The sequence below is a fragment of the Raphanus sativus genome, unplaced genomic scaffold, assembly GCF_000801105.2.
Source record: "Raphanus sativus cultivar WK10039 unplaced genomic scaffold, ASM80110v3 Scaffold0167, whole genome shotgun sequence".
Lineage (NCBI taxonomy): Eukaryota > Viridiplantae > Streptophyta > Magnoliopsida > Brassicales > Brassicaceae > Raphanus > Raphanus sativus.
In genome coordinates, this window is record NW_026615487.1 from 33,229 (window position 1) to 40,190 (window position 6,962).

The following is a 6,962-nucleotide window of genomic DNA, read 5'->3' on the forward strand; positions in this document are numbered from 1 at the left end:
CGCAGATGAAACAAATTGTCTCTTCGGTCAAGATCCAGTGGCTCCCCACATTTCTCTTGATCCCTTCCATGTTGAGAGAAGAATATTGAGGCTCTTTCCACAGAATCACGCTTGAGAATTTGATCTGGAAAATCCACAAATAAATATTCCTCAGGATTAATCTTGTCTGTGACTTGTAAATAATCTCTAGGAGTGAAACGAAAGTCCACATAATCATCTTTCACGAGTGGAACATTGACTTTGACGTAATCCTTTGAAATCTGATCCTTGTAATTGTTAATAACATAATATAAAGAGAATCAAAGGTTGTGGAAATTTCTGTATTCTTATTGATCGCATACGAGCTTTACATATATGCATCTCAAGGAGAGTCAATCTATATTATCTAATACTCTGTTACAACAACGTTCCTGAAATATCAAAACTAACACAAAGAATATCTGTATCTTATCAATACGATGGTTACCGTTAGACCAGCATACTTCGAACTCCAATATAATATACTCGTCAACATAGATGTCAAAAACTGGTTCTCCATAGATCTCGAGTTTGTTGCAGAGATCATATTATTTTTGCGAAAAGAGATTAGAATGATCGTAGCCAATCAGTCGATTTCCAGTATGGCCGTCTTGTTGGCTGTGAAAAGTGTCATGCTTATCTAGTCGTTGTGAAACTAGTTCGATCAATTGATGTACTGATGATAAGGATTGACTCGTTTCATGAGTCTCCAGACGTTTACGGCTCGACTCAGCCCAATCATTTACTGATTCGTTGCTGCATCGATCCATTGAAGAAGTATAGTTGTCCGAAGCCATGATTATAATACGTCCAACAACATTTAAAAAAAAAAAAGAAATCACGTAACACAGAAGATTAAACCCATAAACCAATATAGAGAATCAACTCGACATGTGCCATGAACAATAATGTACTTGCGGATAGAGACATCTAAAATAATGTTGTATGTGCATTATACCTAAAAGAATGTTATCTGTGATGATGCGAATAGAGATAACTAAAACAAGTAAAGTCCACAAAACAATCATCTAAACCTATCGATTTCCTAAACCATCCTATAGATTTTGGTTTATGATATACGTACATATACATGAATTTATTCAAATTTAAACCACCTATAAAATTTAGCTTAACTTTCTAAATAAACCAAATCAATAAATACTCAATCAAAACATAATATCGTCTATTAATCAAAATATTATATATTCAATGTCATATCCAATTTAGAACTATATCCAAAAGTTTTGCTAACTATAAAAATAGATTTGATTCCTAAAAATTATCCTATTTATTAATTAGTCGATCTCGATTTGTATATCCTATTTTTATATTTTAAAAACTAACATATAAATTTTTAAAATTCATATATTTTCTATAAACATGTATACCTAATTTATAATTTTTAATATAACATCCTAATTAATAGTTATTTATTTATTTATTTATATTTTTAACCTATAAGAATATTGTTTTCATATAGTGTATATCATTTTCTAAATACATATATATATCTCAAATTTGTTCTTTTGTTGTCGAGTATTCTTCATATAATACATGGTTTAACACGAAAAAAAAATTATAACAAGAAGACAATATAATACAATCAAATATTTAAATGCATCATTTAGGATTAACAAAAAGCATTGATAGCTTACCGAAAATTCATATCCACGCTAGTTAATATCTATTTATATAAAGAAGAGTTCTTTCTTTCCTGAGACCCTCCACATCAGATGTCAACGTAACAATTAGAGCTCTGCCATGCTGACACGTGGCGATTAAATGAAACGGTGTGTGCTGAGTTATTTCTGCGTCATATGGGCTTAATTTGGGCTTCTTTCACGCTAAATTCAACAGCTTTTTCTCTGCAACGATACCTAGGTTTAATCGTCTTCATCGACTGTCTTCGTCATCTATGGCTCTTCTCGAGCCGGATCCATCACCATTAAAAACTATCGCCATTAATGGAGTTTATTGAGGTTGTGTGAGAAAAAAACTGCGTGAGGAATCACTATGTCGATCTTGATTCGCGTCTGTTCGCCTTACATTCTTCTCCACCAAAACGTTACGGATTCATCCATTCATTGTCATTAAGAACCATTTTATTCCTTTGACTGACAACAAGCATAATTAATCATTCAATGCTTCTAATTCTCTCCCAGGTTTATTCACCTATATAAAGGTTTGTCCTCATCTCATGAACATCATCCTCTCAATTCCAAAAAAACAGTCTGGTACTTATTTTTCAGTTTTATGACTAACTCATCAGTTCTTCTCCCTGATTTGCAAGCCGCTGTTTTTCCACCGTCGAGGTGCCACTGCTCAGATTTTTGGAAGCTCAGAACGTTAAACGCAGTAGAGAGCTGATGGGTAAATATGTTTCTCATCGATGCTAAGGTAATCTTGTTCACAAAACCCATTATCATCTTCATTTCAATCTAAAGCCGGTGAATTAACTCATAATTGTCAAATTGTTGTCAAAATCTTAACTGAACATCTTGGGGATTCATTTTTGAATCCATTTGGTTACTTATTCTTTTTACATGTGAATTTCACATGGTATTGGTGAAATATAACAGCCCCGTATAAAGATAATGAGAACAGTTACATGTCGAAAAGTCTCTTTCTTCGCATATTAGCAGATTTGGATTACACTGACTGATTTGTTCCAGCAACGGTCACACAGAAATTCGTTTTTCCTAACAGGCCCGTGTACAGCCTCCCCAACTTATTCACAATAAAGAACAAAGAGATTTATCGTTTGGCTGACCACAGTTGGACTTAGTTAGACAAAGCCACAAACAGTCTCAACTCATAACTGACTAAAAATTAAAGTTCAATTACAGCATTGCATAGAACGTCATTAAATATAAATTCTATGTTCTAAAGTCTAAACTAGAGTGTTCCGTATGTTAATCAAGCAATTGAATCAAATGTCATAGTACGGCTTGGGAACAAGTGATGTTCCGTAACTGCCCGAACACATGATAAGTAGGCACATGTTTATATTTCCGTCCCTGTACATTACCACTCTGAACTCCCTTATATGCAAACAAACATACTCCCTCTGTTCGTAAATATAAGATGTTTAGGTTAAAACACACATATTAAGACAAAATCATTTTTTGTCTAGAAAATAGAGTTTAAACTACAAATAATGGTATAAAGTATAAACCAAATCCACCTACCAAAAAAGTCGTTTCTCTCTCTATGAGACTCCAAGGCGATTAGGGTTTCTTCACCTTAGTCTGCCGCCGTCGGTGTGGCCTCTCGTCCACCGGTGAGAACCTCTTCTTTCTCCCTCCTCTTCCTTTCTTCAATGGTTTCGATGCTGCTCCTTCAGGGTTCAGAGTCACTGTTGCTCCTCCCCCCACCTCCTGAGCCGCCGCCATTTGTTTTTCTTCTAGATCTACTCACTGGGGTCTCTGCTCCAGACCCTCCAGATCCTCCCGACGCTTCTGAAACTCTCGCACTGGATCTGTCCTCTTTCCTCTGCCATTGTTTTCACCTTAGCAGCTGCGAGGTCTCCTCTTCATTCTACAACAACATCTGACTCAGTCTGTTGCTGATTGTTTCTCTTGGAATGAACCTTGTCAAGCCTCTGCTTCTTCCTACCGATGATGGCAGATTTCAGATCTATAATTTCATATGGGGGAAAATTTGTTTTTTCTTCCTGTTAGGCATAACTTGGAAAGGTATGACCCTTGTGACCCCTCTAGATGTTTCTATTTGGGATGGACCATACCTTAGATTTGGATTCCCTGTCCTCCATATAAGAAACCATTCACGACCATTACCTCAGTATGAGGATCTTATGCTTCTTGTCAGTCATTGTTTTACTCATTATGAAGCTGTTAGGCACTTGTTTTGCCTTCACTTACCTCAGTACGAGGCTCAGTTACCTCAGTATGAGGATCTTATGCTTCTTGTCAGTCATTGTTTTACTCATTATGAAGCTGCTAGCTAGGCACTTGTTTTGCCTTCACTTACCTCAGTATGAGGTTCACTTACCTCAGTATGAGGCTCACTTACCTCAGCATGAGGTTGTTGTTCGAAATCTCTTTTTGAGCTCATCACAATATATTTGTATCTTCTCTGATGTTTCAGGTCTACAACTCAAAAATATTAGAGATGGAGTTAAAAAAGCCAACCTTGGCTTCGTATTTTCAGACTTGTTTGTCTGGCCGTGGTGGTTCTTGCAACTCTACAGCCCACTATGGTTGCAGGTTTCCTCACAATTCCAAGGCTCATCAAGATGGTGCTTGATCACCTCTTTAGCCAAGTTCCTTGCTGCCTTCTATGCATTTGTTGCTGCAGCATGTTCGGGTAGCAGTTCACTGTGTGTGTTCTCCAATTCCCGTGGCTTCATCTCACTCAGCACTCATGGTGTTTCACATTTAAGTTGCTTGTGTGTTATGTTTTCTTTTATCTATGTTTGTGTTATCCGGTTTGCTTTTGATGCAGCGGTTTCTTTAGCTATTGTGGCTGTGTTATTGTTTATGTTGAACAATTCCTCCTTTGATGGAGTCTAAGTTTTATTAGTGGAAGTTGGTTTGAACAAAAAAAAAACTACAAATTAATGGTATTCAAGCAATTATAAAATCCCCTAGACATTATTTGTGAAGTGATTTTACACATGTCATCTTCACATTCATTTTCACCAAAAAAATATGACATGGCATACCATAATTGATGACATGGCTCATACTAAAATGTGACATGGCATACTACATTTAATGTTAACTTTAATTTTTGGTAACTTTAGATAATATGGTAATAACTCATAAATCATAACTAAAATCAATCTTTTCAAATGTCACTAAATAATATAATGAAAAAAAATTTAATTTTTTAAATATTATTTAAGTATATTTTTAAAATCATACAGTTTTATTATTAAACAAGATTTTCAAATTTTATACAGTCTTTTCTAAAAAATTAAATTTTAAATCATAATATAATTTATTTCTTTTGATATCTACAAAATTTTAGAAATTTTATTTAGATTTATATTTTGATAATTATAAAGAATAATATCAATTTTATTTTATTTATACAAATCTATCTAAATTAGGATTTTAAATATAACTAAAATATAATTTTAATAAATTAAATTATTTATTTTATCTTAGTTTTATGTTTAATAGATTTATATTTTTAAAATATTAACAAATTTTTATTTTTAAATATAATGTAAATCTAAAATTTTATTGCTGCACATGGTGCAGAAAACAGCTAGTAGATAGTTATATATGATTGGTCATACAGTTTTTAATAAAATAAAAGTTACCTAGAAAAATGAAAACATCTTATATATTGGAACATCAAAGTTCTTTAAAACATTCTACATTTAGGAATGGAGAGAGTATTAAAGAAAAAATAATTCATGTTTTCCTTTATTTGAGAAAGGACTTAGTAAATAATTTATGTTTTTTGGTGTTAAACTCAATCGACCATAACTTTAATCAATTTCATTATATCTACTGCTCTCTTCTTTTTCATTAGTTATTTTTTTAGATTATACACGCATATTAAATATTAAATTATTAAAAAGAAAAAAATATCAAAGATTTTAATAAAAAAATAATTAGTTATTTATTTTAACCCTGCTTCAACCAATAATAATTCAGAATATAAATGTTTATATAAAATACTGTTAATGAATTCATATATTTGAAAATAGATTTGCCACCTAATTCTCCAAACAAAAGAAAATGACTTTATGATACTGATATAAACATTGTATCGGAATAAATGTAGGGAAAAAAGCTGTATATATATATATATATATATATATATATATATATATATAAAAACTTTTTAAAGAACTAAACCGTAATAAAATACTGATATAAAAATCAAAATCTAATAGAGTCTGAATGTGAAATTTAATATAAAACAACTTAACAAAAAATATACCAGAACTGAAAATAGATGTCTTAAAACGATTAAAAAAACCAATCTGGTTTACAGAGTCTATATGAGTCTGTAAAAGTCGACGACAAAAAAAAAAAAAAAAAAAAACGATTAAAAAGATCTATGCTAGCATATAAAAAATAGAATTTTTCTTTATTCAACTTATTTTAATTGTATTAATAAATTTAGTTAAACACAAAAAGGCTAAAATGATTTTGTTTATAATAAAAATTTTAATGGAAATAAATTAAAAATTAAGAAGACAAACCACAAAATATCGGTTTGCATATAATATAAAAACCAAATATTTAAAAAATAAAGTAAATATTTTTAAAAACAATTAAAGATAACAAACGTTTTTATATGTAATGGGATATATTATATATGTTTTAAATGTAACACTAAACTATTAAAATTAAAATTACATTAAAATATTAAAAATTATAGATAGACTCCATTTAGAAGAAAACTAACAATACAACTTTTATATTTCATGTATATTTTCTCTTTATTTGTAGTTTCAGCATAAACTATATAAACTGATATATAAAAATTAATACATTTATTTACACTCAAATTATAAGAATTAAACAGAGCACAATTCAATAAAATAATAAAATAGAAACTAAAAAGGTATATAAATACAGAGTTCTATTAAACTAATAAATTAGCAACTATAATTTTTTATTAAAAATTGGTAAAATATAATTTTTTCCATTTTCTGAACCTTTCAGCTTAGAACAAAAAAAGTATTTGTTGATGGCGTCATGTGACTGGAGTATGAATGCTTGCAATATATTTGATTAAAATGGTGGGTATTTGGTGTGTATTTTATGTTAAAATGTTAATGGGAAATGGTACTTTCCACATTCTCAAATTAATATATATATATATATATATATGTATACATAAATAGTTCAATATATTTTGTTGGTAGAGGAAGCATTTATAGAAATGAAATATTTTGGCTGGTTTGATTTTGTTGTTGTGCCTATAAGACTCTAAGAGCATACCAAAATGTTACGATT

At 30.7% G+C, this 6,962-nt stretch overlaps 1 pseudogene; it reads left to right on the forward strand.

Moving 5' to 3' along the window:
* The first annotated feature begins 3,268 nt into the window (after nucleotides 1-3,268).
* Nucleotides 3,269-4,550, forward strand: LOC130501335 (putative transmembrane protein At3g54730; annotated as a pseudogene).
* The last annotated feature ends 2,412 nt before the right edge of the window (nucleotides 4,551-6,962 follow it).